Source organism: Amblyomma mixtum, chromosome 10 (assembly GCF_055824585.1).
Source record: "Amblyomma mixtum isolate Tamu chromosome 10, ASM5582458v1, whole genome shotgun sequence".
Classification (NCBI taxonomy): Eukaryota; Metazoa; Arthropoda; class Arachnida; order Ixodida; family Ixodidae; genus Amblyomma; species Amblyomma mixtum.
This window is the reverse complement of record NC_143021.1, coordinates 75,725,959-75,734,710: the sequence shown is the minus strand read 5'-3', so window position 1 is coordinate 75,734,710 and position 8,752 is coordinate 75,725,959. Positions and strand designations below refer to the sequence as shown.

The 8,752-nt window shown below is 47.7% G+C and overlaps 1 pseudogene; it reads right to left on the bottom strand.

The window, feature by feature from the left end:
• Nucleotides 1-687: 687 nt before the first annotated feature.
• On the bottom strand, nt 688-2,489 carry LOC149326163 (uncharacterized; annotated as a pseudogene).
• Nucleotides 2,490-8,752: the final 6,263 nt, after the last annotated feature.

Here is an 8,752-nt window from a genome sequence, read left to right as displayed (position 1 = left end):
CGACTCAAGATGCAGATTTCAAGACGTTTTCACGGGAACACCTAGCAAGATACATGATGCCAGGGTCCTCAGGCTGTCTACAGTGCACGAAGAATTACCAGTGGTATGCGAAAATAACAAGTACCACATCTTAGGAGACGCAGCGTATCCAATAAGGGAGTATATGATCACACCTTTCAGGAATTATGGCACCATGACTCGGGCAAAGATTTCATACAACTACCGCCATGCTGCAACACGAGTGAAAATTGAGAATGCATTCGGCATGTTAAAACAACGATTTCGGCAGCTTCGGTTTGTGGAGTTTCATACTGTGGACAAGATTACCCAGCTCATCCTCAGCTGCTGTGTCCTTCATAACATTTGTCTGGATGCCGGCGACTGTGATGTTGGTGACCTGCTGAGTGATGACGATACAGACGAAGGGCATTGCAGGCATAAGCAAGGAGACTTGGCAACGCACCAACCGACACAACCAACTGCTCGTGATAGTGCCCTTCGGAGGCTTGGAGAACTGAAAAGGGAAGCTTTGGTACAGCTCTTTTGAAGCTGCAATGATGTTGAGGACAAATGATTGCTTTTCTCGAACTTTTATTGCTCTTTTAAGACACATGTTGTGATTTTCAACAGGTACAAACGAAGGAACTTTGTCTAAAGTGCTGCTTGATAATATTCTAGAATAAATAGGATCTTTCAATCATGAACAATTGTTTATTTGGAGTTAAAAATCTCCCTCATCAGTGCCATTTGCTCAGCATGAGCTTTGAGTAGTGCCTGGTGCCTTTCGACTTTTCTCTGCTCTCTTGCTTCACGCCGACCTTCTTTTTCATTGTTAACCTTTCTCATTTCTTCAAAAAAAAAATGCCATCTCTTGCATCCTAGATGTGCTTGGGCGCGTCTTTCTGTCTGGGCGGCACCTTTTATATTCTGTCCCTTGACATGAACCAGAATCTGCTGCATGGTCATCAGACGATATATTAACGCTTTCCTGGCTGCAGCCATCAGAACTGTCTACACTTGAAGGCACTGCACTAGCAGTATTTGGTATGGTCTTCTTATACGAAACTTTTCTTACACCTCGCAAAATCTCTGGCTCGATGCTATCATCGATTGCCCTGATTGCTGCAAATTCCTCTTCATATGACACTGCGCAGCGAGAATGGCCGGAGGTTGCATTATTCTTGTCCTCGTTGCGCTTTCGTTTCGCCAGCGTCTTGAATCTGGTTTCACACTGCACTCCTGTGCGAGCGATTCCAAGCACTCTTTTAATGTCTTGTGCGATCTGTTCGTACATAATCTTCTTGCTGCGGAATCTCCGTTGAGGGCCAACTTGTGGTGTGTATCGCGCATAATGGTCGAGAAGCAGCCTAGTTTCACCTGTAGTCCACGTACCTGTCACAGGATATAAAGAGAAAAATTTAGCACATTCATACCACTTGAAGCTTGGAGCTTGCTTGCTCTGGTACAAGTGCAAAATCCACATGTACTAATGCTACTGCTTGATAAATGTTAGACGTGCAAGGCTTTGCAAGAAGGTAAGTGATTTCAAAGCGAAGAGGTGAGATTTCCACCTGGGAATATATATATACATACCATTAGGTGAAGTGATGCTGCTGCTGGACTGCCCATCTTCAGGCACTGTTTGCAGATGTACTTCGTTTTCACTTCCTTGGCTTTCTGTTCAGGAACAAAAATTGGAAAAACATTTTAATTTACTTCCTCACACATGGATGACAGGCAGGCAAGGCAATTTATTTATGCCCGGAGAGTCTGCCACAGAAGCCAACAACAAAAAAAATCTTCACACTATCAGAAGTGCGTTAACTCCAACAGCTGTCAAGAAGAAAATAATCCAAGTCCTCAGCCCCATGCACATAATTTAACTGATGAGCTGACATAACCGCCTCAAAGTGTATTATGACCCCGGTAGTGAATTTCGTGAGGGATCGCCTAACATTTTGGATTTTTACAATTGCTGACGATTTCACTACTGATCGTGGGGTTTCGCTATATGCACACCGCTACATGCTTGCCCGCAAAAAACAGGTGGGTCATTTGTAAGTGCACCTAACAAATAAATGTTTTGATAAGCAAAGCGACAACGCTCGCAATATCTGGTGCCGCGGCGCAAACACATTTCGAGCGGCCACCGCGACGAGGTTCCAACACAAGTCGGTAATTTTTCGCTACGTCGCGTCACTTGTAGAATTCGCTCAGTCACTTGCATGCTAAACTGCCTCAGTATGTGCTTTCGAAAGTGGCCCGGGACGCACACAGAACACCAAGCGACACAATGGCTGAGCGCTGGAAAAATCCTGCGTCACCAGCACGCGAGTCGAAAGCCATAACACACTGCGCGCGTTCTTCGTATTGCAAACTTACCGTCATAAAGGCAGAAGAGCAGATGCTGCGCAGCGGTCGTCGGGGTGTCCATATTGGGAAGCTGTCGGGACGGTACAGATACTTTTTTTCGCCTACTTTTGCCTGCACCTAGCAAACAGACGGCACTATCCTGGTAGCCGCTTCAGCCTTTCGGAACGTCGCGGGCATGGTTGCGGGGTCGGCTGCCGGGCGGCGCTGTGGTCTGATATTGGCGGAAGTAGCCCTCTGCAGCTATTTCCGTCCCTCTCACTGCTCGGAAGAGCGCTTACGCGTTCGGCTGGTGCGTCTTCCACCCCGCCTCTGATTGGGAGCTGCTCTCGCTCCAGTCGCTCTGAACGAGAGAACCGGAGCGACCAGCCGAAGGTACCATGAGTATGCTATCTGCACAAGGCGCGATGCTGGCTGCTTTCTGGCTGAAATGGGGTAAGTGTTGGCACAGGTGTAACCGTGCTGTGATGCGGCAGGTCGTTTGAAAGAATGCTTGGGGTGCTTATCGCAGGGGCACTGGCGGTGGCCTTTTGGAGGGGGGTTGTCGGTCCTGGTCATTATTGGCCGACCGGTTGCGCCTAAGAGGCCGGTACCCTTTATGGCCACAGCAAGCGAGGTAAGCATAAGTTTCACGTTGTAGTTCAGGAAGCATTGATTGCAGTGGCATTATGTGCAATTAGGAACAGGTGTGAGCAGTGCGTGGTTTTTCTGGGAAAAGCAGTGCGGAATTCAGTCCTTCGGAAGTGGGCACATTGATGCATAGCTAGCGATCAGTGAGCCCACTACAGCTGTTGGGAAATGCGAGGAACAGTGTGTAGAGATATGGACAAGCAAATGTGGCAAGAGATGACTGCGGCATCGACAAGGTATATTTATTTGCTACATGCTTGGCATGTCTGGAAAGAACAGAGGAAGAATCTGCAGGAAAAGAAAACTAAGCTAGCACAGAGCAAACAAAACTACTTGAAAGGGGGGTGGAAGAGTGTGGTAAGTAGAAGTATGTATGTTACAGCTGTGACGACAAGAAGCTTACACGAGATGGCAATGAAGCATGAACACACAGATTGTGTTAGGCTCCGAAAGGTGAAATAACATAAAACTAATCCTTCACCAGAGTACAAAGATGAGAATACCTTGAGGGTGGGAAAAACAGACACCAAATTACACCACCAAGACAGAGTGTGGACCATTTGCATAAGCTGGAAGTTTCCTGCCATCCCATTTGTAGTGCGGTATTGTCATAACATTAAAGGAAGGCTAGCAACTGCTACTTTGCTTTGTAGCATGATGGTAAATGTCTTGCTTTCTTTGCTGTTTGCACAGTGTGACGGTGGCATGCCTACAGCTGCTGCCAGTACCTGTGTCTCGGCTGCGGTGGGGTCAGGCAGCAGTGGGGCGGCCACTTCTGTCGACATGCGCTCTAATGGGAGTGCTGTGAGCCGTAAGTAATGCCATCACTGTGTCGTGTTAATTGAGGCGAATTACATACACATTTCACAGCACTTCCTCGTATGTGTTCTCGGCTGTGTAAGTGTGTAGGGCTGTGTAGATCCTAAAACTGAGTACAACAAGGTGTTGGCGTGTCAATCGTCACTTCACTGCTGTGCATGCCCGAAAGGCATCTTCTGTGGCATTAAATTATGAGGCAGTATCTAAAGTTTTCATTTGTACAATAGCCGCATGTGTGTTATTGTTCGTTATAGTAATCAGTTTTTTCAGCAATCATTATCATATTGTTTGCTTCCTACAGATTGGAAAATTGCAAAGATCGTTCCAGTGTTCAAAAGCGGAAACCGAAATTCACCGGAAAACTACCGCTCCATTTCACTAGCCTGCATTTGCTGTAAATTATTCAGCACATTATCGCTTCCCACACTTACTGCCACCTGGAACTAAATTCTTTCTTTTTCCTAATCGGCACGGCTTCCGGAAAGGTTTTTCTTGTGACACCCAACTGCTAGAATTTACGACTGACTTGCATTTCAACATGGACGCTAACCTACAAACTGACGATATCATTTTAGATTTTGCCAAAGCCTTCAACCATGTTGCAGATCCCCGCTTCTTCTCAAAATTGTCTGCTCTGTGCCTTGATTCTTCAACACTGTCACGGCTTCGTAACTTTCTTTCATTTCGCCAGCAGTTCACTACAGATAAGAATTTCATCTCCCCACTCTGTGACGTTCCTTCTGGCATACCTCAAGGCAGTGTTCTTGGCCCATTATTATTTCTAATATGCATTGACGACTTGTCCATAAAACATATCGTCTTCTTTACGCCTCTTTGCTGGTGATTGCATCATTTACTGCCCCATTAATTCTATAGATAACCACCTCGCTCCACAAACTGACCTGAACCTCATTTCAAATTGGGGGGGTAAATGGCAAATGATGCTCAACTCAACTAAATGCAAGGTTGTCTCTCACCTGCAAGTGTAAAAATTCTAATTTCTCGTACTCCGTTGATGGTACGGTAGTGTCTCGGGCATCACCTTCTAAGTATTTAGGTATTCACCTCACGGATAGCCTTCCATGGGCCATACACATTCAATCCATTTGTGCCAGTGCTTCTAGATCACTTGGGTACCTGCTGCAGAACTCGCAAAACGCCCCTAATAACGTGCAAAGAGTGGCTTACTTAACAACTGTGCGTCCACAACTAAAATTTGCTTCACCTACGTGGTCCCCTTCTCAAAACTACCTAATCAACATGCTTGAATCCTTACAAAACAGAGCCGCTCGTTTCATCACACAAAAGTGCAATCCCCATTTCAGCATCACTAAGAACAAACTTGATATCTCCCTCGGACCACTAGATATTCATCGCTCCATCGCTCTTTTATGCTTACTTCATAAATATCGTCACAGCACCAGGCCATCTCCCTTGCCCCTCGAAGAGCCTTCACGCATTTCACACCGCCTGCATAATCAGTATAGCATTAAATACCTATACGCAAGAACCCAAGCCTTCAATTCATCTGCACTTCCACGTGCCGTTGTTCTTTGGAATCATCTTCCCGTCAGTATCGCATCTATCTGCAACCCCCAATCATTCCAAGACCAGCTGCACAAACATTTTCTTTAATGACACCACATTGTGTCTTGCTATAGGTTGGTCTGTCCCATAATTTCTTTTTCTCCTCGTTGCTAATGTATTATGTTTTGGTTTCTTGTGCAGTTTCAACAATTCTCTTTTTTATTATGGCTACTGCTTTTTCTTTAGATGTGTATTGGGAACATGCGATGCACTCTTGTTACTTTTTTACTTTTTTGTTGCTCGCGGCGATCTATGTTTTGTAGTTGCGATGTGACGGTATAATTATAATTGTTTCTACTTTTTGTCTTGTATTGTGTGTTGCATTTAACTAATTGTTCCTACCGTACTTAATCTGTTACTTTGCTCTCCTTACTCGATGCCCTTCTGGGCCCTGTAAGGTATTTTGAATAAATAAATGAAAGTAGAGGTAAGTTTCAATAAGAGATAATATGGTTGCAGAATGTCCACGTGTTCTGAATTGCGAAGGAGTTCTGAAGCACCAGTGGTCAAGGCAGTATAACCCAAGAGACAGACAGTGGCTGTACAGTAGGAACAGAAACAATCATATTTGGACAACAAAGTGAGGCAGGACTGTGATAACACAGGGCTGTGTTGGGATTCGTTGACCAACCAAGATATACTTGCAAGCATGAGGGAAGTTAGGAGAAAAACTAAAAGAGGCAGTTAAAGTTGGCCTTAACGGTATGACTCTGGCGGAGCTAAGGTGAGGAAGAACCAGCTCTGACAGCTTTGAGGTTCGAACTGTTCTTTTTTTTTAATTGCACTGCTCGCCTGTGGCCTGGGCCAACTTCCTCCTTCTTGACTGGTGCTGCGTGCCATGGCCTGCGAGCTGTGTGCGGCGCGAGGGGCTCAACAGGGCTGACCCGTGTAGAGTGGAAGCCACAGGATGCGCACAGCGGATGTGCTTGGAGGAAGGTGCGCTCAATGGGGGCGCAGCCGAAGCGAGAGTGAGTGGAGAGCCAACGGGCAGAGGAGTGGCAGTGTAGGCTGGTTTGAGTCGGTCAGCAGCCACGTCTTCACGGGCGTTGACGTCCAACGTGAAGGTCTTCTGCACATGACGGAGGGTGCGGAACGGTCCATTGTAGGCTGGCGTGAGCGGTGGATGGACGTGGTCACGGCGGATGCAGACATGGGTGCAGGAGGCCCGTCCTGGCTGACAAACACGGACTGCGGGTGATGGGTGGCGGGGGTGACAGGAGTAATGTGGCGAAATGTGTTGCATAGGTCTCGGATGTAGGTGGAAGCACCGTGGATTAACGGACGGGAGGAAGGAGAGAAGAACTCCCCAGGGAGACGCAGGTGAACGCCGTAGACTAGCTCAGCAGAAGAGCTGCCGAGGTCAGCCTTCAGTGCCGAGCGAATGGCCAAGAGGACGAGGGGAAGGTGGTCGGACCAGCGTTCCCTTGGCTGATAGGTGGTAAGGGCAGCCTTCAGTTGTCGATGCAGACGTTCCACCATTGGCTGAAGGGTGGTAGGCGGTCGTATGGATGTGGCGGACGCCCAGAATATTGGCAAGGGCAGTAAACAGAGTCGGCCGAAACTGGCGGCCGCAGTCGGTGGTCATGAGAGATGGGCAGCCGAAGCGAGAGACCCAGCCAGCTATGAAGGCCGAAGCAACAGTCTCGGCTGTAGTGTCAGCAGTGGGCACCGCCTTGGGCCAGCGGGTGAAACTATCCACACATGTGAGTAGATAAGAGGCCCCACGTGATAACGGGAGCGGTTGAACAGTGTCTGTGTGAACGTGGGAAAACCGAGCGTCAGGTGGCCGAAAAGGAGAGGCAGGCGTGACGGTATGCTGGTGAACTTTGACGCTCTGGCAGTGAAGGTAGGCTCGCGCCCAGTGGCGGACATGGGCATTGATGCTCTTTCCAGGAGGCTCGATGTCCTCGCGCCCTTACCACGGCATTCATCGTTGAATTTCCGGTCACGCTGCCGTTCCCTGCCAGCTTCATGTTCTTCAGAGCCCCAACCATCTGACGTGAGGCCCGACACCTTGCCCTTGGCTGTATGCTGGTACCACCGTACTCTCGGCAGCTCTGCTCGCAAGTGCACCCATAGTGCATCCATGTAGGAGGATGGGGTTGCATGTTCGAAGCCGGGTCACCAAAATGCGATTTCATTAACGGATCATGTCAGCAGCGTGCGGTACTCTGCGCGCATCACCTCACTTCGGTTCCGCCGACATGCTCGTATATGCGGGAATGGTAATTGTGTGTTTTTGTTCATAGATCATGGGCAGTTTTCATATCACTTCTGGTGAACTCGCAGAGCAGTTAAGCGATGTGCTACTGCCCCAGCAGGTGGATATTTGAAGCACAGGCACCGATGGGGATTTCGAGGTGTAGGTTGCCCTTTTCAAACTGCCTCTCACGTCCTGTCATTGATTTAAGAGCTAGATGCAGCTGTGGGGAGGTGGCCACCTGTGGCAGCATACAGGTTGTGATGAATATACCACGTGAGGTACGTGCCATGTCGGCCACCTGGCTTTTGAGCTCACGGCACGGACGTGGCGTTTTCTGCAGAACAGCAGCCTTAATGTTATCGCCTTGAAGTGCAGTCTTGGTTGCATGCTGTCAATACGTTGGCAACAGTTAGGAAGTTTGGGTTGATCTGCATTGCACTTGGCAAGTAGCCCGAAATGATAGGAGGGATACTGTTAAAAAGTGCGACCTATGAAATGCACTGCCATTTTTTTTTGCATATGATGGCTGCAGGCCGTGAGCCAATTTCCAGTGTTTTGTGGGAACTCCTGTGTAGTATGACATTAGGACATAATGGGGGCTTCACGGTTGTGTGATCTTCATATTTTGTGAGTCATCACTTAACGTGGCATTGCCTTCCGGTAGTCCACAGCAGTCTAGTTCTTGTATACAGGGTGTTTCACCTAAGACTTTCTGCAATTTTTAAAAATAAGCTATTTGAATTAGATGCGCGCTTTTTCTGGCATAGCATTGTCAGTGGTGTAGTACATCATAATGCAGCTAAGACGTGCTAACTAGCAGGCTTGTTAACCAATATTTAATAGTTAACTTTTAAACTATTACCGTTGGGCTCCTTAATTATTGAGAGGCATGCAGCCCACCGTAAGTAATGTCCATATTCGTTTTTAGAATTTCGAGAGCGCGATTATCCTCGGCGCTGTGGCCCAACAAATTTCGCCTACATCGCGCCAAAATACATGCGGTTTGAGAAGCTTGCAGGCAAAGCAACCTCTCCAGTGCACGTAACTCGTAGAAATAGCCAAAATTTGTTGGGCCGCAGCGCCGAGGATAATCGCGTTCTCGAAATTCTAAAAACGGATATGGACATTACTTACGGTGGGCTG